The sequence below is a fragment of the Tamandua tetradactyla genome, chromosome 4, assembly GCF_023851605.1.
Source record: "Tamandua tetradactyla isolate mTamTet1 chromosome 4, mTamTet1.pri, whole genome shotgun sequence".
In the NCBI taxonomy this organism is placed as follows: domain Eukaryota; kingdom Metazoa; phylum Chordata; class Mammalia; order Pilosa; family Myrmecophagidae; genus Tamandua; species Tamandua tetradactyla.
Window position 1 is genome coordinate 4,719,753 of NC_135330.1, and position 24,250 is coordinate 4,744,002.

The 24,250-nt window shown below is 38.4% G+C and overlaps 1 protein-coding gene across 9 annotated transcripts in view; it reads left to right on the forward strand.

Moving 5' to 3' along the window:
- The window catches only part of ARNT (aryl hydrocarbon receptor nuclear translocator), a 138,126-nt gene that overhangs the window by 29,639 nt on the left and 84,237 nt on the right, over positions 1 to 24,250 (forward strand). The window contains exon 2 of one of the 9 annotated variants that reach the window (XM_077156108.1): positions 1,429 to 1,564. The exons of 7 other annotated variants lie outside the window; for them this stretch is intronic. The gene's annotated coding sequence lies outside the window, so the exon portion shown is untranslated. Of the gene's footprint in view, positions 1 to 1,428; positions 1,565 to 23,842; positions 24,013 to 24,250 lie in introns of those variants that run through there. One more of the 9 variants, XM_077156110.1, reaches the window with a different exon arrangement.

Sequence of the window (24,250 nt, forward strand, 5' to 3'; positions counted from 1 at the left end):
AAGGGGCAGCGATTTGTTCTAACTGGAATAGACACATACTCTGGATATGGATTTGCTTTCCCTGCACACAATAGTTCTGCCAAAACTACTATCCGTGGTCTTACAGAATGCCTTATCCATTGTCATGGTATTCCACATAACATTGCTTCTGATCAAGGAACACATTTTACAGCAAATGAATTGCAGGAATGGGCACATGCTCATGGAATTCTCTGGTCTTACCATGTTCCCCATCATCTAGAGGCAGCTGGATTGATAGAACGGTGGAGTGGCCTTTTGAAAACTCAGTTACGGTGCCAACAATGTAAGAATACCTTGAAAGGCTGGATAATGTTCTCCAGCAAGCTGTATATGCTCTGAATCAGCATCCACTGTATGGTACTGTTTCTCCCATAGCCAGGATCCCTGGGTCCAGGAACCAAGGGGTGGAAATGGGTGTGTTACGACTCACTATTACCCCTAGTGATCCACTAGGAAAATTTTTGCTTCCTGTCCCTGCTACCATGAGCTCTGCTGGTCTACAGGTTTTAGTTCCAAAACGGGGAGTGCTTCCACCAGGAGAAACAACAATAATTCCACTGAACTGGAAGTTAAGACTGCCACCTGGTCACTTTGGGCTACTTATGCCTCTGGATCAACAAGCCAAGAAGGGGATTACATTATTGTCTGGGGTAATTGACCCTGACTATCAGAAGGAAGTAGGACTGCAACTATACAATGGAGGTAAAGAAGAGTTTTCTTGGAATATAGGAGGTCCCCTAGGGCGTCTTTTAGTACTACCATGCCTTGTGATTAAAATCAGTGGAAAACTGCAACAACGCAATCCAAGCAGGTTTGGGTCACCCCACCAGGCAAAGAACCACGGGCAGCTGAAGTGCTTGTTGAGGGGAAAGGAAACATGGAATGGGTAGTGGAAGAAGGTAGTGATAAATATGAACTTCGACCACGTGATCAGTTACAGAAACGAGGACTGTAAGCTGTTTTGTTCATGTTATACTATTTAAGTTGTAAGATATTAAGTTTAAGAATGAATGTTGCCCAAGGACTTGCACCCTATTCTGGAGAGATCTAATGTGTTTCCAGTATATGCAGGACAATTGATTATTGTCAGGTAAAAGAAAAAAAAAAGTGTGCTTTATTGTTTTCATTTGGAAATTAAGTATGGTTTAAGGTCGTATATATATATAGCTGCTAAATTGACAAGCGGTGGACTGTCATGGTCCGCTTCATGTGTCAACTTGGCCAAGTGGTGGTACCTGTTTGTCTGGTTGGACAAGTGCTGGCCTGTCTGTTGCAATGAGGACATTTCATAGGATTAAATCATAATCACGTCAGCTGCGTCCACCGCTGATTCCATTTGTAATCGGCCAAAGGGGAGTGTCTTCTACAATGAGTGATGCTTAATCTAATCATGGGAATCCTTTTAAGGAGGATTCAGAGAGGACAGGTTCCATTCCTGCTTTGGCTGGTGAGCCTCTCCTGTGGATTTCATCCAAACCATTCATCGGAGTCGTTGGCTTCACAGCTGACCCTGTGGATTTGGACTCTGCGTTCCTGCGGTCACGTGAGACACTTTTATAAATAGTATATTTGCAAGTGTTCCCTGTTGATTCTGTTTCTCTAGAGAACCCTAACTAATATACCTCATTTTAAAAATCACCTTATTTTTGATTAGTGTAACTCCTCTCCTTTTTTTTTTACTTCAGACTTTAATCTGCCAGATTAATCTTTTAATGTATATTTTCACCTGATTTAAATGTTTATTTTGTTTTTTAGTTGTTTGTTGAATCAAATTCAAGCTCTTAATCTTGGCATTCAAGGCCTTCTCTCATTTGGATTGTGATTAACATCTTATCTTTTCTCCTGAATACAGACTCTGTGCTGTAAATAGGCCTGTTCATCTACAAGTCTTCAGACCCCCTTTATGGATTTGCTCACATCCTTTTTATGGAAAAGTGCTTTTTCTTTTGAAAGTAACTTATGTGCACTTTTTAAAATTTACAGGATGAAATAGAAAAAAGTTAATGATAATATATAATAAAGAAAAGTGCTTCAAACCAGAAATAATAATCATTTTATACCTAGAAAATTAGCAAAAATTTGAAAGATTGACAAAACTCAGTGCTGGTGGATGGCTAAATTGATGCTGTTGGTAAGATTGTTAACTGGGCAATCCTTCTTGGAGGGTAATGGACAATTAGAGTTTCACATGTGCCTGCCTATTTTTAGCCCTAGCAATTTATTTTTAGAAATTGTTAGTGTAGAGATACTGCCACCCGTGCATCAAGATACCCAAGAATATTCATTGAAATATTATTATGATAGTGATAGTTTGAATGTCACAAATATGCACATATATACCATTTTATACCATGAGTACTATGTAACTATTAAAAAACATGAGATAACTTTTGTATTTATTGAACATGGCTCTTTCCAAGACATATTGTTACATAGGGGAAAAAAGAATAAGTATGGTATGTCTCTATCTCCCCTTTTTTGGTAAGAAATAAAAAAAAAAGTCACTGTATATGGCACGTATGTTAAATGTACAAAGAAGGTTTAGAAGAATTCATATCAAAATGTTAACAGCTGTAAACCATAGGGAAAAAAGTAGGATATGTGTGGAGGATTTTGCTTTTGCCTGTTTCTGTTTGAATTTTTTAGACCTTTAAATTTGATTTTCTGTATACCCATTTTGCATTTTCGCATGACTTTTGTAATGAAAGAATTAATATGGTAAAATCAGTTAACATTTTGGTGTTTGATATATTTTTATAAAGCTGATATTTAAGGAATACTTACAGTATGCCAGGCACTGTGCTAAAGCCTTTTTTTAAAAAACATGTTTTATCTAATCCTCCTCAAACCTTATAAGTATTGCTATTAGCTATATTTTACAGATAAACTTAGAGAGATTACATAGTTTACCCAAGACCATACAACTGATAAATGGTGACCCTACGATTGGAATTCAGATTTATTCAACTTTAGTGTTTTAGTTTTATTCTCTCAGCTTTTCAGTGTGTGCCACACACGTAGGCATGCACACATACATTTTCCTTTTACAAAATTAGGATCATATTTCTTCTGGTTATAATAGTAATATATGCCTAATGGAAAAGACAAACAATATGTATATGCAGAAAATCAAAGGTAGAGGTCTCTAAAGGACATTCCAGAGATAACTGCTGTTAATAGTTTATTGTATAACATTTAAGTATTCATGCACTCTTTTGTAACCATATTATCATCTTCACTATTTCTAGAACTTGACAGACATACTCTTAGCTTAGGATCTTTGCTTTTTGCCTACATTGTATTTCTCCTAGATACCTGTATGGTTTATTACCTTACCTCCTGATCTTTTCTTAGATGTTAACTTTTTAGTGAGTCCTCACTATCTAAAATTGTAGCCCTCCTACCTTTTAACCAGGTAGGAGGTTATATTTCTCATGTGCCTTCCCCTGTTTTATTTTTTTCCACATTTATTATTAACATACTATTTAGGTTGAAATTATCACTGTTTATTCATTTTTAACCTATAAAATGGTAGTTTCATATTGTTAACCTAATTCATATTTTAATTATTTCTCTTGTTTATCTGTCTCTCCCTCTAACATGTAAGACTCATAAGGGTTGGGGTTTTTGTCTCCTTTATTTATTGTTTATCTGCAGGGTCTGCAATAGTACCTGGTAAAATAGTCAGATATGCAATAAATAGTAAGTGAATCTTTCCAGACTTTTGTTTTGCTTTTTCATGTTGAAAAGAGGTGTCGATAATATGGAATAGGGGGATGAAACTAATTTATGTTCTTGGAGAGGCTAGCCCCTCTGGGTTTCAGCAGTTATCTGGCCTGGAAACTCATCTAGAGATTGTAGGTTTTTGAAAAGTAATCTTAGTATGTGAAACTTTTTTTTTTCAGGAAACTTGTAGAATCTCAGATAGAGCCCTAGATGGTCTTTTAACAAGAATGATGTTGGTTGGGGTTTGGCAAAGTAAGGTAATAAGCAATATCTAGCTAAAGCTTGCATTTAAGAGTAGCCTCCAGAATAGCCTCTTGATTCTATTCGAACTCTCTTAGCCACTAATACCTTATTTTGTTATATCTTTCTTTTCCCCCTTTTGGTCAGGAAGGTGTTGTTGATCCCATGGTGCTAGGGCCATGCTCTTCCCTGAAAATCATATCCCAAGTTGCCAAGGAGACTTTCACCCCTGGATGTCATGTCCCACGTAGTGGGAAGGGTAGTGATTTACTTGCAGAGTTCAGCTTGGAGAGAGAGGCCACATTTGAACAATGAAAGAGGTTTTCTGGAAATAATTCTTAGGTGTAACTATAGGTAGGCTTAGGTTCTCCACTATAGAAATAAGCTTCACCGAAGCAAGCCTCAAGATCAAGGGGTTGGCATCTTGACTTGGGATTCCTTAATATTTAAAACAGTATCTGGGGTTTCCCTGGGGTAAAGCTTAATAGTTCCATTTTTTTCCTCCTGTCCATCAAGGGACTTTGCCAATACTTTTTGTTTTTTTTTTAATTTTTTTTAAACATAACAACATACAAACATGAACATTCTTACCATATGATCATTTCATTCTTGGTATATAATCAGTAACTCACAACATCATCACATAGTTATATTTTCATCACCATGATTGTGTCTTAGAACATTTGCATCAATTCAGAAAAAGAAATAAAAAGAAAAAAGAAAAAAATTCATAACATGCATTACCCCTTATCCCTCCCTCTCATTGACTGCTAGTATTTCCATCTACCCAATATATTTTGGCCTTTGTTTCCCCTGTTTTTTTATACCCCTTATCACTCCCTTTCATTGATCACTAGCATTTCAATCTAGTAAATTTATTTTAACATTTGTTCCCCCTATTATTTATTTATTTTTAATCCATATATTTACTCATCTGTCCATACCGTAGATAAAAGGAGCATCAGATACAAGGTTTTCACAATCACACAGTTATATTGCAAAAGCTGTATCATTATACAGTCATCTTTAAGAAACATGGCTACTGGAACACAGTTCTACATTTTCAGGCCTTTCCCTCCAGCCTCTCCAATATACCTTAACTAAAAGGGAATATCTATATAATGTGTAAGAATAACCTCCAGGATAACCTCTCGACTCTGTTTGAAATCTTTCAGCCATTGACTCTATTTTGTCTCATTTCTCGCTTCCCCTTTTGGTCAAGAAACTTTTCTCAATCTCTTGCTGCTGAGTCCCAGCTCATTCTAGGATTTCTGTTCCATGTTGCCAGGAGTGTTTACACCCCTGGAAGTCATGTCCCATGTTCTTAGAGAGGGGAAGGGCAGTGAGTTTGCTTGTCCTGTTGGCTGAGAGAGAAAGAGACCACATCTGAGCAATAAAAAGAGGTTCTCTGGGGGTGATTTCTTAGGCCTAATTTTAAGTACTGCCAATACTTTTAATCAACTGCCCAACATACTTTGGGATGTATCTGGGTATTACCTGAAGCCATGTTCCCATTCTAGGCTCCATGTGTTTGGGTCATTTAAGTGATCTATCCAGACAGGTTAAGTTATGTGCTATGGAAAATTTAGGTTTTAGACAAAATAAGCTGCTGCTCTTCCTTTGGTTTCATACAGTAGGCGAAATTTTAAAATACAGCTAATGTTATCCTTAACCTTGTATTCTGATTCACCTTAGTCCTGACCCGATTGACTTGGTTCTTATCTCTAATTGAAACCTGACCTCATTTTTGGTTTCTTTAATGGTTGTAGTATGTAGCAATGCTGACTTTCAGAGCTGCACAACTTCAATTCTGAGTCTTTTAGGTGTCATATAGATAACCATAGTTCCAGGGAGATGCCAGGTTATACGTATATAGCACAGCATCTCAAAGTCTAGAAGTAACATGGTTCTGTCCTTTTTATTGCTGAGTAGTATTCTATTCTGTGGTATGGATATACTATAGTTTGCTCAACCATTCACCTGTTGAGGGATATCGAGGTGGTTTCTTTCCAGTTTTGTGCTATTATGAATAAAGCTGTTGTATAAACATTTATGTACAAGATTTTATGTGCATAATGTGTTCATGGGACACATTGTGTTCATGGGACAGACGCACTAGTGTGCAATTGCTGGGTTGCATGGTAGTTGGACGTTTTTTTTCTCTAAGAAAGTGCCGAAATGTTTTCCAGAGTATACCATTTTACATTCTCACCAGTAATACGAGTGATCCTTTTCTTAGTATATTCATCAGAATTTTGTGTTGTTACTATTTATTTTAGCCATTCTGAAAGGTATATAAATGACATCTCATTGTGGTACGTGTGTGTTGTGTGTGTGTTTGTAACTTAAAATAAATTTTTTTCTTAGAACAGTTTTAAGTTTACAGAAAAAGCATGCAGAATGTAGAGTTTCTATATTGTCCCCCACCCCATTTTCCCTATTATAATTATTTTGCGTTTGTATGATACCTTTATTACAATTGATGAAACAGTGTTATTAAAATAATGTTAACTATAGTCCATAATTTACATTAGGGTTCATTCTTTGTGTTATATATTTCTATGAGTTTTAAAAATTTATTTTATTCTGATTTTATATATATATATACACACATACACACACAACTTAGTATTTAACCACTTTCAAGTATAAGTTCCAGTGATGTTAAATACATTCACAATGTTGTGAATCATGACCATTTGTAACATGAAACCATTTTAACCATTTTTAGTGGACAGTTCTTTCATGTTAAGTATATTGACAATACAGTGTAACTTTTACTACCATCTGTTTTCAGGCTGTTTTCTTCAACCCAGACCAAAATTCGTAATCATTTAGCATTAACTCCCCAATTTCCCTCCCTCTCCCCCTCGTAGCTACTGTTCTGCTCTCTATGATTTTGCTTATTCTACGTGTTTCTATAAGAGAAATCATACAATATTTGTTTAGCTTATTTCACTCAACATGATGTTTTCAAGGTTTTAGCTTATACCAGCATTTCTTATAGTACAGGTCTTCTGGTAATGAACTTTTTCAGCTTTTCTTTATACATAAATGTCTTAATTTCTCATTTGTTATTCCCCCAAATAATTGTTTTATTGAGGTAAAATTTACATTCAGTGAAATACACAATTCTTAAGTGTAGTTTAATAGTTTTTAAATAGTTTGTTTTCTTTTTCTCTGTACAGTTTTTTTCTTTCTCTCTCTCTCTCTTTTTTTTTTTTTTATTAGAGAAGTTGTGGGTTTACAGAACAATCATGCCTACAATACAGGATTCCCATATCCAACACCAACACCTTGAATTGTGTGGAATATCTGTTGCAATTGATGATAGCACATTTTTATAATGGTAGTATTACTTAAAGTCCATGATTTAAATTAGGGTTCTCTGTTTGTGTTGTATAGTTCCATGGACTTTTAAAAAAAGTTTTTATGTTATTACCATATATAGATATACAAGCTAACATTTTCCCTTTTAATCATATTTAGATATATATTTCAGTGCTGATAATTGTACTCACAATGTTGTGCTACCATCATGACTATCCATTATCAAAACATTACCATCATTCCAAATAGGAACCTGTATATTTTAAGCTATAATTTCCCATTACCTATCTGCCCCTCACACCATTCCCTGGTAACCTATATTTTAGATTCTGACTATATGAATATGCTTATTCTAATAGTTTCAAAACAGTAAGATCATACAATATCTGTCCTTTTGTGTCTGGCTCATTTCATGGAGTATGCCTTCACAGCTTATCCACATTGCACATGTATCAAGACTTCATTCCTTTTTATGGCTGAATAATATTCCATTGTATGTAAATGCCACATTTTGTTTATCCGTGCATTGGTTGATAGACACTTGGGTTGTTTCCATCTTTTGCCAATTATGAGTAATGCTGCTATGAACATTGGGGTGCAAATATCTGTTTGAGTCCCACCTTTAAATTCTTCTGGATATATACCTAATAGTGGGATTTACAGGTTATATGGTAGTTCTGTACCTAGCTTTCTGAGGAACTGCCCAACTATCTTCCACAGCGATTGTACCAATGTACCACCAATTATGCCACCATCAGTGAACAAGTATTCCTATTTCCATGCATCCTCTCCAACATTTATCATTTTTCATTTTTAATAAAACCCATTCTGCCAGCCTGTGTCTTTTGACTGGGGAGTTTAACATTCAATGTTGTTAACATTCAATGTTGTTATTCTAAAAGCAGTACTTACTTCAGTCAGATTATCATTTGGCTTTTATTTCTGCATTCTCTTTCAAGCCTCTCTCTCTTGTCTTTTCTTTTCAGTGAATAGAGCTCCCTTTAGTATTGCTTTCTTTCTTTTTTTTTTTTTAATTTTTTGTTTTTAAAAGGGGGAATTTAATCAGATGCTAGTTTACAGTTCTAAGGCCGAGAAAATGTCCCAATTAAAACAAGTCTGTAGAAATGTCCAATCAAAGGCATCCAGGGAAAGATACCTCGGTTCAAGACGGCTGATGAAGTTCAGGGTTTCTCAAGTGAGAAGGTACATGGTGAACACAGTCAGGCTTCTCTCTCAGCTGGAAGGGCTCATGGTGAACACAATGTCATCTGCTAGCTTCTTCTCCTGGCTTCCTGTTTCATGAAGCTCCCTGGGAGGCATTTTCCTTCTTCATCTCCAAAGGTCGCTGGCTGGTGGAATCTGCTTCTCGTGGCTATGTCGTTCTGCTCTCTCTGAATCTTTTTCATTTTCCAAAATGTTTCCTCTTTTATAGGACTCCAGAAACTTATCAAGACCCACTCAAATGGGTGGAGACATGTCATCACCTAATCCAGCCTAACAACCACTCTTGATTAAATCACATCTCCAGGGAGATGATCTGATTACAGTTTCAAACATACAGTATTGAGTAGGGATTATTCTGCCTTTATGAAATGGGATTTAGATTAAAACATGGCCTTTCTAGGGGGCATATATCCTTTCAAACCAGCACAGCTTTTAAAAATGAATTTAATAAGTTACAAGTTTACAGTTCTAAGGAAATGAATGTGTCCAAATTAAGGCCCCAACAAGAGGGTACCTTCACTCAAGAAAGGCCAGTGGGTCTGGAACACTTTGTTAGCTGAAAAGGCACATGGCTGGCATCTGCTGGTCCCTTGCTCCTGGGCTCCGTTGTTTTCAGCCTCTGTTCCTGTGGGGGCTCCTCACTTTTCTTCTCCGGTGCTGGCTTTCATCTCTTGGCTTCCCTTGGCTCTCTCCAGGCTCTGGCTTTTTTAACATCTCATGGTGACATCTGCTGGGCTCCAAGCATCTCCAAACATCCATGTCTCTGTTCTCCAAGTGTCGGCATCTGTGTCAGCTCTGTTCTGTTGTTTCTGACTCTCTCCAAAATGTTTCCTCTTTTAAAGGATTCCAGTAAACTAATCAAGACCCTCCTGAAGGGGTGGAGTCACAGCTCCATCGAATCAAAAGGTCACACCCACAATTGGGGGTGCCACATCTCCACAGAGACAATCCAATCAAAAGGTTTTGCCCCACAGTATTGAATTAGGATTAAAAGAAATGGCTGTCTTCACAAGATTGAATCAGGATTAAAACATGGCTTTTCTGGGGTACATAAATACTTTCAAACTGGCATAATGGCATAGCTGGGCAATCACTTGAGCAGAATCCTTGAAAACTCTGCTGAACTGCCAAACCCAAACAGCCCCTGGATGACTTCAGTAAAGAACAAATGTCATTGAGGCTTAAACAACCCTGTAGTATTTCTTATAGGGCAGGTTTCTTGTTAATGAATTCTTAGCTTCTGTTGGTGAATATTTTAAACTCCCTTTCATTTTTTTTTATATATGCTATATGACAGAGTCACATTTCATTCTTTTTCTACATGGGTATCCCCTTATTTCAGCACCATTTGTTGAATTTTTTTTTTGGTTGGTTGGTTTTTCATTTATTTGTTTGCTTGTTCATTTGGAAAGTGCACCAGCGGGAAATTGAACCCAGTCTCCCGCGTGGCAAGTGAGAATTCTACCGTTTGAACTACCCTTACACTCCCCTTCATTTTTGAAGGACAGCTTTGCTGGGTAAGGACTTCTTGGCTGGCAATTTTCCTCTTTCAGTATTTTAAATATATTGTACCACCGCCTTCTCATCTCAATGGTTTCTGATGAGAAATCAGCACTTAGTCTTTTTTTTGTTTTTGTTTCTTTTTAAATTAATTTGTTAATTAAAAAAATTTAACAAACAAAAACATTAACATATAATCATTCCATTCTACATATATAATCAGTAATTCACAATATCATCACATAGTTGCATCTTCATCATTTCTTAGAACATTTGCATCAATTCAGAAAAAGAAATAAAAAGACAACAGCAAAAAATAAAACGAAAACGGAAAAAAAAAGATTATATGTACCATACCCCTTACCCCTCGCTTTCATTGATCACTAGCATTTCAAACTAAGTTTAACGTTTTTCCCCCTATTATTTATTTTTATTCCATATGTTCTACTCATCTGTTGACAAGGTAGATAAAAGGAGCATCAGACACAAGGTTTTTACCATCACACAGTCACATTGTGAAAGCTATATCATTATTCAATCATCATCAAGAAACATGGCTACTGGAACACAGCTCTACATTTTCAGGCAGTTCCCTCCAGCCTCTCCATTACATCTTGGTTAACAAGGTGATATGTACTTAATGCATAAGAATAACCTCCAGGATAACCTCTCAACTCTGTTTGGAATCTCTCAGCCATTGACACTCTTCCCCATTTTGGTCGAGAAGATTTTCTCAATCCCTTGATACTGGGTCTCAGCTCATTCTAGAGTTGTTCTCAATCCCTTGATGCTGAATCTTAGTTCATTCTGGGATTTCTGTCCCATGCTGCCAGGAAGATCCACACCCCTGGGAGTCATGTCCCACATAGACAGGGGGAGGGTGGTGAGTTTGCTTGCTGTGTTGGCTGGAGAGAGAGGCCACATCTGAGCAACAAAAGAGGTTCTCTTGGGGATGATTCTTAGGCCTAATTCTAAATGGGCTTGACCTGTCCCCTGTGGGGTTAAGTTTCATGTGAACAAGCCCCAAGACTGGGGGCTCAGCCTATAGCTTTGGTTGCCCACACTGCTTGTGAAAATATCAAGAATTCAACTTGAGGAAGTTGAGTTTTCTCCCATTCTCACCATTCCCCGAAGGGGACTTTGCAAATAATTTTCCACTCACTGATCAAATCATTCTGGGATTCATCAGGGCATCACCTGGACAAACCAACAAAATTTCATGTCCTATACAAAGTTCCATGTACTTAAGGTATTCAACCAACTATCTACATAAGTTATATTAGGAGATGCACTAGTCAAAGTATAAATTTGTACCAAATAAACATTTTTTGCTTTAGTCTCACACATAAGTTGAAATTTTAAAATATTAATTACCATCTATTTTCAGCGCACTGCAGTAATGACATTCTTTTGTTCTCTCTCATACAAAAACATTTTTTAAATTTGTACGTTTAGTCATTATCATTGTACACGCTAGGAATTCCTAGATTATACCATCTCAATCTCAATCCCTCCTCCCTCTATCATTCTCATATGCAGCTTCATTCAGTGTTTTAACATAATTGTATTACAGTTAGGTAATATTGTGCTGTCCAGTTCTGAGTTTTTATATTCAGTCCTGTTGTACAATCTGTATCCCTTCAGCTCCAATTACCCAATATTTTACCCTATTTCTATCTCCTGATGGTCTCTGTTACCAACGAGATATCCAAGTTTATTCACTAATGTCAGTTCATATCAGTGAGACTATACAGTATTTGTCCTTTTGTTTCTGGCTAATCACACTCAGCATAATGTCCTTAAGGTCCGTTCATGTTGTTACATGCTTCATAACTTTATTCTGTTTTACAGCTGCATAGTATTACATCCTATGTAAATGCCACAGTTTGTTTAGCCAACTGTCTGTTGATGGACATTTTGGCTGCTTCCATCTCTTAGTAATTGTAAATAATGCTGCTATAAACATTGGTGTGTAAATGTCCATTTGTGTCCTTGGCCTCATGTCCTTTGAGTAGAGACAGCATATAGATGGGTCTTGTAATTTAATCCATTCTGCCAGACTGTGTCTTTTGATTGGAGAGTTTAATCCATTACCATTCAGGATTATTACTGCATGGGTAGTACTTTCTTCTACTATTTTGCCTTCTGGATTTTATATGTCATATCTAATTTTCCTTCTTTTTACTTTACTCATAGTCTTCCTTTCTACACTCTTCTCCACACCACTCTCTTCTGTCTTCGTATCTGTCTCTAGTGTTCCCTTTAGTATTTCTTGCAGAGCTGGTCTCTTGGTCACAAATTCTCTCAGTGACTTTTTGTCTGAAAATGTTTTAATTTCTCCCTCATTTTTGAAGGACAGTTTTGCTGGATATGGAATTCTTGGTTGGCAGTTTTTCTCTTTTAATAATTTAAATATATCATCCCACTGTCTTCTTGCGTCCATGGTTTCTGCTGAGAGATCTGCGCATAGTTTTATTGGGCTTCCTTTGTATGTGATGGATTGCTTTTCTCTTGCTGCTTTCAAGATTCTCTCTTTCTCTTTGATCTCTGACATTCTGATTAGTAAAGTTCTTGGAGTATGTCCTTTTGATCTTTTCTCTTTGGAGTATGCTGTACTTGGGTCTGTAATTTTAAGTCTTTCATAAGAGTTGGGAAATTTTCAGTGATAATTTCCTCCATTAGTTTTTCTCCTCCTTTTCTCCTCTCTTCTCCTTCTGGGATACCCACAACACGTATATTCGTGCGTTTTATATTGTCTTTCAATTCCCTGAGTCCCTGCTCATTTTTTTCCCCATTTTTTCCCTGTGTTTTCTTTTTCTTGCCAGATTTCAGATGTTCCATCCTCCAGTTCACTAATTCTATGTTATGTCTCTCGAAATCTACCATTGTAGGTTTCCATTGTTTTTTTCATCTATTCTACTGTGCCTTTCATTCCCATAAGTTCTGTGATTTGTTTTTTCAGACTTTCAGTTTCTTCTTTTTGTTCATTCCTTGCCTTCTTATATCCTCCCTCAATTCATTGATTTGGTTTTGATGAGGTTTTCCATGTCTGTTCGTATATTCCGAATTAATTGTTTCAGCTCCTGTAGCTCATTTGAATTGTTGGTTTCTTCCTTTGACTGGGCCATATCTTTAGTTTTACTAGTGTGATTTGTTATTTTTTGCTGGCATCTAGGCATTTAATTAACTTAATTAGTTTATTCTGGAGATTACTTTCACTTCTTTTACCTAGGGTTTTCTTGCTGGATGAATTTGTTGTCTGTCTGTTCTTTGATATTCAGTTCATCTTTATCTGGACTTCTAGCTTAAGTTTGGTTTAACAGAGGAGAATTTTTCAGTTTTTGTTTTCTTGTTTCTTGCCCTGCTTGTATGGTGCCTCCCCCCACACACACAAGAAACGTCTCCTTAGATATTATAGACCCCAGCCAGATTTTCCCAGACCAAACTGGCCTCCTATCAGGAGGAAAGAGTCACCAGTGTCGGTTTTCCCTGAGGGTGCGACCCAGCAGGTTGAAAGACTTTCTTGTGAAGTCTCTGGACTGTTTTTCTTATCCTGCCCGGTATGTGGCGCTTGTCTGCCTGCAGGTCCCACCAGCATAAGATGATGTGGTACCTTTAACTTTGGCAGACTCTCCCTGCTGGGGATGTGGTGGAGACAGAGGAGAGGTTGTAGGCTGGTTTTAATGGCTTCAAATTACCAAGCCCTGGTATCTGAATTTCTTGAGGAAGGGATTCCACCTGAGTTGGGCTTCACCTCTCCCCTGGGGTAGGCAAAGGCTCCAGACAAGCCCCCAAAAGAGCTCACTTCTGCCTATGCCTGGGGCAGTTGCAACCTGAGAAGTCCTACCGCTATATCCAAAGGCAGTCAAGCCTTTGTAGAAACACAGCCACAAAAACCTCTGTTTCCTTCTTTTTTTTCCCCCTTTTTCTGTCAGCCCTGCCCCCTTGGCGCTGGGGCAAAATGAGCAACCTCTGCTTTGACCAGGTTCACCTGAGCTGGGGGCCTATTTTTAGTAGTCAGAATTTGTTAATTAATTCCACAGTTGGGGTTTGATTGTGCTCAGTCCCTGCTGCTGGTAAAGTCCCTTTCCTTTCCCCTCTGGGGAGCAGCCTATGGGGGAGGGGCGCCGGCCGCTGCAGCTTTGGGAACTCACGGTTCTGTGGGGGCTCACAGCCGGTCCAGCTGGTCCAGACTGGGGTATGCTGTGTGTCCAGTCACTGACATGGCCCCAGGAGCTGTTCTGTACTGTTTCTGGTTATTTAGTAGTTGTTCTGGAGGACAAACTAAAATGTGCACATTGTTAAGCCGCCATCTTGACCTGGAAGTCCTTGTATAAGTTTTAAGATGAGAAAGTGTAAGTCCTTCAACTTCTTTTTTATTTTTAAAGGTAGCTTTAGTTATTCAGCGCCCCTTACCCTTCCATAAAATTTGATGATTGACTTTTCCTTTTCTGCTAAGAAATTTGTTGAAATTTTGAATAAGGTTGCATTGAATCTATAAATTGCTTTGGGTAATATTGCCATCTTAATGATGTTTTCGTTTGTAAACCTGCTGGAATGCAATGTACCAGAAATGGGTTGGCTTTTACATTGGAGAGTTTATTAACTTGCAATTTACAGTTCTTAGACCAACTCAGTGCATCAATAGGACGATAGCTGGATTCTGAAGACAGGCTGCTGACATCTGGGACACCTCTGTCACATGGGAGGGCACATGGTTGGCCTCTGTTGATCCTTTGCTTCTCGGTTTCATTGCTTTCAGCTTTTGTTTCCAGTGCTTCCTCTCTGAGCTTCTGTAGGTCCTCTCTTAACTTCTCTGGGACTTTTCTCTATGAGCTTCTCTTAATTGTCTCACTTTGAAAGGACTCCAGTAAAAGATTAAGATCCACCTTGGGGCAACTGGTCAATTGCAATAACCTAATTAAAGGTCTAACCTACAGTAAGTCTGCACCTAGAGGAATGGGTTAATATTATATTGTATAATATAACATTGTATAATGTATATTGTATAATATAACATATATACAAAGCAAAGAAAGAAGAAAGCAATAATTTTCAAAGCACTCTTCAACAAGTAGTTATAGAACAGATCCCAGAGTTTGTTATAGACTTATGATCTTGGTTATTTTTATCCTCTTTTTCTTTGTCAGTCTAGCTAAAAATTTGTCAAGTTTATTGATCATTTCAAAGTGTTTTACAAGATTCTCTGTATCATTACTATTCACCTGTAATACTTATTATTTCCTAACTTCTGCTTGCTTTGGTTTAGTTTTATCCTCTTTTTATATTACTTCAAATTTTGAAAGTGATTGCTTTCTTCTTTCTTTGCTTTGTGGGTGCCTTTCACCCACACACATTTAGGAGGGTCTACTTAGATATTATAGACCCCAGCCAGATTTTCCCAGACCAAACTGGCCTCCTATCAGGAGGAAAGAGTCACCTGCGTCGGTTTTCCCTGAGGTGAGACCCAGCAGGTTGAAAGACTTTCCTGTGAAGTCTCTGGACTCTGTTTTTCTTATCCTGCCCAGTATGTGGTGCTTATCTGACTGCAGGTCCCACCAGCATAAGATGATGCGGTACCTTGAACTTTCGCAGACTCACCCTGCTGGGGGCATGGTGGAGACAGAGGAGAGGTTGTAGGCTGGTTTTAATGGCTTCAAATTATCAAGCCCTGGTTTCTGAATTCCTTGATGGAGGGATTCCACCTGAGTTGGGCTTCACCTCTCCCCTGGGGAAGGCACAGGCTCCAGACAAGCCCCCAAAAGAGCTCACTTCTGCCTATGTCTGGGGCAGTTGCAGCCTGAAAAGTCCTGCTGCTGTATCCAGAGGCAGTCAAGCCTTTATAGATACACAGCCACAAAAACCTCTGTTTCCTTCTTCCCCCCCCCCCCCCTTTTCCTGTCAGTCCTGCCCCCTTGGTGCCAGGGCAAAAATGAGCAACCTCCGCTTTGATCAGGTTCACCTAAGCTGGGGGCCTATTTTTAGTAGTCAGAATTTGTTAATTAGTTCCACAATTGGTGTTTGATTGTGCCCAGTCTCTGCTGCTGGTAAAGTACTTTCCTTTCCCCTCTGGAAAGCAGCCTGTAGGGGAGGGGCACTGGCTGCCACAGCTTTGGGAACTCACGATTCGGGGGGGTGCTCGCAGCCGGTCCAGCTTGTCCAGACTGGGGTACACTGTGTGTCTGGTCACTGACGTGGCCCCAGGATTTGTTCTGTACTGTTTCTGGTTATTTAGTAGTTGTTTTGGAGAACGAACTAAAACACGCACGTTGTTAAGCCGCCATCTTGACCCAGAAGCTCATCATTGCTTTTTAAGCGTTGCTTTTTACACCTGTAGAATATAAGAAGAGAAGTTGTATACCACGCAATATAAAGCAATAATAACGGCATTTATAATTACTCAAATGGTTACCTTTACTGCAGGTCTGTTTTTTTTTTTATTAATTAATGGAAATAAAACAAAAGAAATTAACCCAACATTTAGAAATCATACCATTCCACATATGCAATCAGTAATTCTTAACATCATCACATAGATGCATGATCATCGTTTCTTAGTACATTTGCATCGGTTTAGAAGAACTAGCGACACACCAGGCAAAGATATAGAATGTTAATATAGAGAAAAGAAATAAAAGTAATAATAATAGTAAAAAACAAAAACAAAACAAACACAAAAAACCAAAAACGAACAAACAGAAACAAACAAACAAACAAACTAAACCTATAGCTCAGATGCAGCTTCATTCAGTGTTTTAACATGATTACTTTACAATTAGGTATTATTGTGCTGTCCATTTTTGAATTTTTGTATCTAGTCCTGTTGCACAGTCTGTATCTCTTCAGCTCCAATTACCCATTATCTTACCCTGTTTCTACCTCCTGCTGGACTCTGTTACCAATGACATATTCCAAGTTTATTCTCGAATGTCCGTTCACATCAGTGGGACCATGCAGTATTTGTCCTTTAGTTTTTGGCTGGACTCACTCAGCATAATGTTCTCTAGGTCCATCCATGTTATTACATGCTCCATAAGTTTATCCTGCCTTAAAGCTGCATAATATTCTATCGTATGTATATACCACAGTTTGTTTAGCCATTCTTCTGTTGATGGACATTTTGGCTGTTTCCATCTCTTTGCAATTGTAAATAACGCTGCTATAAACATTGGTGTGCAAATGTCCGTTTGTGTCTTTGCCCTTAAGTCCTTTGAGTAGATACCCAGCAATGGTATTGCTGGGTCGTATGGCAATTCTATATTCAGCTTTTTGAGGAACCGCCAAACTGCCTTCCACAGTGGTTGCACCATTTGACATTCCCACCAACAGTGGATAAGTGTGCCTCTTTCTCCGTATCCTCTCCAGCACTTGTCATTTTCTGTTTTGTTGATAATGGCCATTCTGGTGGGTGTGAGATGATATCTCATTGTGGTTTTGATTTGCATTTCTCTAATGGCCAGGGACATTGAGCATCTCTTCATGTGCCTTTTGGCCATTTGTATTTCCTCTTCTGAGAGGTGTCTGTTCAAGTCTTTTTCCCATTTTGTAATTGGGTTGACTGTCTTTTTGTTGTTGAGTTGAACAATCTCTTTATAAATTCTGGATACTAGACCTTTATCTGATATGTCATTTCCAAATATTATCTCCCATTGTGTCGGCTGTCTTTCTACTTTCTTTTTTTTTTTTTTTTAATTAAAAAAAATTAACTAACACAACATTTAGAAATCATTCCATTCTACATATGCAATCAGTAATTCTTAATATCATCACATAGATGTATGATCATCATTTCTTAGTACATATGCATCGATTTAGAAAAAGAAATAGCAAGACAACAGAAAAAGAAATAAAATGATAATATAGAGAAAAAATAAAAATAAAAATAAAAAATACAAAAATATATAAGAAAAAAAAACTATAGCTCAGATGCAGCTTCATTCAGTGTTTTAACATAATTACATTACAATTAGGTAGTATTGTGCTGTCCATTTTTTTTATTTTTTTAGAAATCATACCATTCTACATATGCAATCAGTAATTCTTAACATCATCACATAGATGCATGATCATCGTTTCTTAGTGCATTTGCATCGGTTTAGAAGAACCAGCAATATAACCGAAAAAGATATAGAATGTTAATATAGAGAAAAAAATAAAAGTAATAATAGTAAGAACAAAACAAAACAAAAACCTATAGCTCAGATGCAGCTTCATTCAGTGTTTTAACATGTTTACTTTACAATTAGGTATTATTGTGCTGTCCATTTTTGAGTTTTTGTATCTAGTCCTATTGCACAGTCTGTATCCCATCAGCCCCAATTACCCATTATCTTACCCTGTTTCTAACTCCTGCTGAACTCTGTTACCAATGACATATTCCAAGTTTATTCTCGAGTGTTGATTCACATCATTGGGACCATACAGTATTTGTCTTTTAGTTTTTGGCTAGACTCACTCAGCATAATGTTCTCTAGGTCCATCCATGTTATTACATGCTTCATAAGTTTATCCTGCCTTAAAGCTGCATAATATTCCATTGTATGTATATACCACAGTTTGTTTAGCCACTCGTCTGTTGATGGACATTTTGGCTGTTTCCATCTCTTTGCAATTGTAAATAACGCTGCTATAAACATTGGTGTGCAAATGTCCGTTTGAGTTTTTGCCCTTAATTCCTTTGAGTAGATTCCCAGCAATGGTATTGCTGGGTCGTATGGCAATTCTATATTCAGGTTTTTGAGGAACTGCCAAACTGCCTTCCACAGTGGTTGCACCATTTGACATTCCCACCAACAGTGGATAAGTGTGCCTCTTTCTCTGCATCCTCTCCAGCACTTGTCATTTTCTGTTTTGTTGATAATGGCCATTCTGGTGGGTGTGAGATGATATCTCATTGTGGTTTTGATTTGCATTTCTCTAATGGCCAGGGACATTGAGCATCTCTTCATGTGTCTTTTGGCCATTTGTATTTCCTCCTCTGAGAGGTGTCTATTCAAGTCTTTTTCCCATTTTGTAATTGGGTTGGCTGTCTTTTTGTTGTTGAGTTGAACAATCTCATTATAAATTCTGGATACTAGACCTTTATCTGATATGTCGTTTCCAAATATTGATTCCCATTGTGTAGGCTGTCTTTCTGCTTTCTTGATGAAGTTCTTTGATGCACAAAAGTGTTTAATTTTGAGGCGTTCCCATTTATTTATTTCCTTCTTCAGTGCTCTTGCTTTAGGTGTAAGGTCCATAAAACCGCGTCCAATTGTAAGATTCATAAGATATCTCCCTGCATTTTCCTCTAACTGTTTTATGGTCTTAGACCTAATGTTTAGATCTTTGATCCATTTTGAGTTAACTTTTGTGTAGGGTGTGAGATATGGGTCTTATTTCATTCTTTTGCATATGGATATCAAGCTCTCTAGGCACCATTTATTGAAGAGACTGTTCTGTCCCAGGTGAGTTGGCTTGACTGCCTTATCAAAGATCAAATGTCCATAGATGAGAGGGTCTATATCTGAGCACTCTATTCGATTCCATTGGTCGATATATCTATCTTGATGCCAATACCATGCTGTTTTGACCACTGTGGCTTCATAATATGCCTTAAAGTCAGGCAGTGCAAGACCTCCAGCTTCGTTTTTTTTCCTCAAGATGTTTTTAGCAATTCCGGGCACCCTGCCCTTCCAGATAAATTTGCTTATTGGTTTTTCTATTTCTGAAAAATAAGTTGTTGGGATTTTTATTGGTATTGCATTGAATCTGTAATTCAATTTAGGTAGGATTGACATCTTAACTATATTTAGTCTTCCAATCCATGAACACGGTATGCCCTTCCATCTGTTTAGGTCTTCTGTGATTTCTTTTAGCAGTTTTTTGTAGTTTTCTTTATATAGGTTTTTTGTCTCTTTAGTTAAATTTATTCCTAGGCATTTTATTCTTTTAGTTGCAATTGTAAATGGGATTCGTTTCTTGATTTCCCCCTCTGCTTGTTCATTGCTAGTGTATAGAAATGCTACAGATTTTTGAATGTTGATCTTGTAGCCTGCTACTTTGCTGTACTCATAATTAGCTCTAGTAGTTTTGTTGTGGATTTTTCCGGGTTTTCGACGTATAGTATCATATCGTCTGCAAACAGTGATAGTTTTACTTCTTCCTTTCCAATTTTGATGCCTTGTATTTCTTTTTCTTGTCTAATTGCTCTGGCTAGAATCTCCAACACAATGTTGAATAATAGTGGTGATAGTGGACATCCTTGTCTTGTTCCTGATCTTAGGGGGAAAGTTTTCAATTTTTCCCCATTAAGGATGATATTAGCTTTGGTTTTTTTCATATATTCCCTCTATCATTTTAAGGAAGTTCCCTTGTATTCCTATCCTTTGAAGTTTTTTCAACAGGAAAGGATGTTGAATCTTGTCAAATGCCTTCTCTGCATCAATTGAGATGATCATGTGATTTTTCTGCTTTGTTTTGTTGATATGGTGTATTACATTAATTGATTTTCTTATGTTGAACCATCCTTGCATACGTGGGATGAATCCTACTTGGTCATGATGTATAATTCTTTTAATGTGTTGTTGGATACGATTTGCTAGAATTTTATTGAGGATTTTTGCATGTATATTCATTAGAGAGATTGTTCTGTAGTTTTCTTTTTTTGTAATATCTTTGCCTCATTTTGGTATGAGGGTGATGTTGGTTTCATAGAATGAATTAGGTAGTTTTCCCTCCACTTCGATTTTTTTGAAGAGTTTGAGGAGAGTTGGTCCTAATTCTTTCTGGAATGTTTGATAGAATTCACATGTGAAGCCGTCTGGTCCTGGACTTTTCTTTTTAGGAAGCTTTTGAATGACTAATTCAATTTCTTTACTTGTGATTGGTTTGTTGAGGTCATCTATTTCTTCTTGAGTCAAAGTTGGTTGTTCATGTCTTTCCAGGAACCCATCCATTTCATCTAAATTGTTGTATTTATTAGCGTAAAGTTGTTCATAGTATCCTGTTATTACCTCCTTTATTTCTGTGAGGTCAGTAGTTATGTCTCCTCTTCCATTTCTGATCTTATTTATTTGCACCCTCTCTCTTCTTCTTTTTGTCAATCTTGCCAAGGGCCCATCAATCTTCTTGGTTTTCTCATAGAACCAACTTCTGGTCTTATTGATTTTCTCTATTGTTTTCATGTTTTCAATTTCATTTATTTCTGCTCTAATCTTTGTTATTTCTTTCCTTTTGCTTGCTTTGGGATTAGTTTGCTGTTCTTTCTCCAGTTCTTCCAAGTCGACAGTTAATTCCTGCATTTTTGCCTTTTCTTCTTTTCTGATAAAGGCATTTAGGGCAATAAATTTCCCTCTTAGCACTGCCTTTTCTGCGTCCCATAAGTTTTGATATGTTGTGTTTTCATTTTCATTCGCCTCTAGGTATTTACTAATTTCTCTTGCAATTTCTTCTTTGACCCACTTGTTGTTTAAGAGTGTGTTGTTGAGCCTCCATGTATTTGTAAATTTTTGGCACTCCGCCTATTATTGATTTCCAACTTCATTCCTTTATGATCCGAGAAAGTGTTGTGTATGATTTCAATCTTTTTAAATTTGTTAAGACTTGCTTTGTGACCCAGCATATGGTCTATCTTTGAGAATGATCCATGAGCACTTGAGAAAAAGGTGTATCCTGCTGTTGTGGGATGTAATGTCCTATAAATGTCTGTTAAGTCTAGCTCATTTATAGTAATATTCAGATTCTCTATTTCTTTATTGATCCTCTGTCTAGATGGTCTGTCCATTGATGAGAGTGGGGAATTGAAGTCTCCAACTATTATGGTATATGAGTCTATTTCCCTTTTCAGTGTTTGCAGTGTATTCTTCACGTATTTTGGGGCATTCTGGTTCGGTGCGTAAATATTTATGATTGTTATGTCTTCTTGTTTAATTGTTTCTTTAATTAGTATATAGTATCCTTCTTTGTCTCTTTTAACTGTTTTACATTTGAAGTCTAATTTGTTGGATATTAGTATAGCCACTCCTGCTCTTTTCTGGTTGTTATTTGCATGAAATATCTTTTCCCAACCTTTCACTTTCAACCTATATATATCTTTGGGTCTAAGATGTGTTTCTTATAGACAACATGTAGAAGGATCCTGTTTTTTAATCCATTCTGCCAGTCTATGTGTTTTGATTGGGGAATTCAATCAAACATTTTGAGTTATTACTGTTTGGATAATATTTTCCTCTACCATTTTGCCTTTTGTATTATATATATCATATCTGACTTTCCTTCTTTCTACACTCTTCTCCATACCTCTCTCTTCTGTCTTTTCGTATCTGACTCTAGTGCTCCCTTTAGCATTTCTTGCAGAGCTGGTCTCTTGGTCACAAATTCTCTCAGTGACTTTTTGTCTGAGAATGTTTTAATTTCTCCCTCATTTTTGAAGGATAATTTTGCTGGATATAGGAGTCTTGGTTGGCAGTTTTTCTCTTTTAGTAACTTAAATATATCATCCCACTGTCTTCTAGCTTCCATGATTTGTGCTGAGAAATCTACACATAGTCTTATTGGGTTTCCCTTGTATGTGATGGATTGCTTCTCTCTCGCTGCTTTCAAGATCCTCTCTTTCTGTTTGACCTCTGACATTCTAACTAGTAAGTGTCTTGGAGAACGCCTATTTGGGTCTAATCTCTTTGGGGTGCGCTGCATTTCTTGGATCTGTAATGTTAGGTCTTTCATAAGAGTTGGGAAATTTTCAGTGATAATTTCTTCCATTAGTTTTTCTCCTCCTTTTCCCTTCTCTTCTCCTTCTGGGACGCCCACAACACGTATATTTGTGCGGTTCATATTGTCCTTGAGTTCCCTGATACCCTGTTCAAATTTTTCCATTCTTTTCCTGATAGTTTCTGTTTGTTTTTGGAATTCAGATGTTCCATCCTCCAAATCACTAATTCTATCTTCTGTCTCTTTAAATCTATCATTGGAGGTATCCATTGTTTTTTCCATCTTTTCTACTTTATCCTTCACTTCCATAAGTTCTGTGATTTGTTTTTTCAGTTTTTCTATTTCCTCTTTTTGTTCAGCCCATGTCTTCTTCATGTCCTCCCTCAATTTATCGATTTCGTTTTTGAAGAGGTTTTCCATTTCTGTTCGTATATTCAGCATTAGTTGTTTCAGCTCCTGTATCTCATTTGAACTGTTGGTTTGTTCCTTTGACTGGGCCATATTTTCAATTTTCTGCTCGTGATCCGTTATCTTCTGCTGGCGTCTGGGCATTTAGTCAGATTTCCCTGGGTGTTGGACCCCACAGGTTGAAAGATTTTTCTGTGAAATCTCTGGGTTCTGTTTTTCTTATCCTGCCCAGTAGGTGGCGCTCGTGGCACACGTTTGTCTACGGGTTCCACCAGTAAAAGTTGCTGTGGGTCCTTTAACTTTGGAAAACTCTTGCCGTGGGGGAGGTTTGGCCGCCTAAGTGGCTTGGAAGAGTGCCAGCCGGCCCGGGGGTCCGAATGCGGGGAGGGTCGCCGGCCGCCGCAGCCCGGAAGAGCACCCGACCGAATTTCCTAGTCGGCCTGGGGCACCAAGCGTGGCGGGAAGGCGCCAGCTGCCGCAGCCCGGGAGAGTGCACTGTTCCCAGCCGTACCGGGGAGTCACATGTTTGGGAGGGACTCCCCGGTCACCGTTCTCCGCGGTCTGGGGATTTCCGACCCAACTCTCTCAGTTGGTCCGGGGGGCCTCGCGTTGTGGGGCCGCCAGCTGCCGCGGCCCGAGGGTACTGCCTGCCCAATTCTGGCAGCTGGCCTGGGAAGGAGGAAGGGAGGGACTCCGCCGCTTGCCGTCCCGCCCGGGAAAGCCCGCGCCCCTCAGCGATCTCACCGGAGCTGGTTCTCCCAGACAGTCAGCCGTTCCAGGATGGGGTACGCCGTCCCTTTGATCTCCGTCGTGGCTCCGGGAGCTGCTCTGTATCGTCTCCACTCCCCCAGTAGCTGTTCTGGAGGAGGAAAGGTGAGAGTGGCAAGGCTATCGAGGCCGGTGGCGGAGGAGGCGGTGAAGGCGGAAGAGGGCACGGTGGTGGTTGGAGATCCGCCGGAGCAGGAGGAGAAAGGGAAGGATAAGATGGCTGATGGAGTGCCGCGCCGGGCCGGCGGACAAAGAGGGAGAGGGGGGAGGGCTGACTGGCGGGGCGTGAGCGCTGCACCAGGCCGGCGGAGAAAGAGGAAGAGGGGGGCGGGCCGGCTGGCAG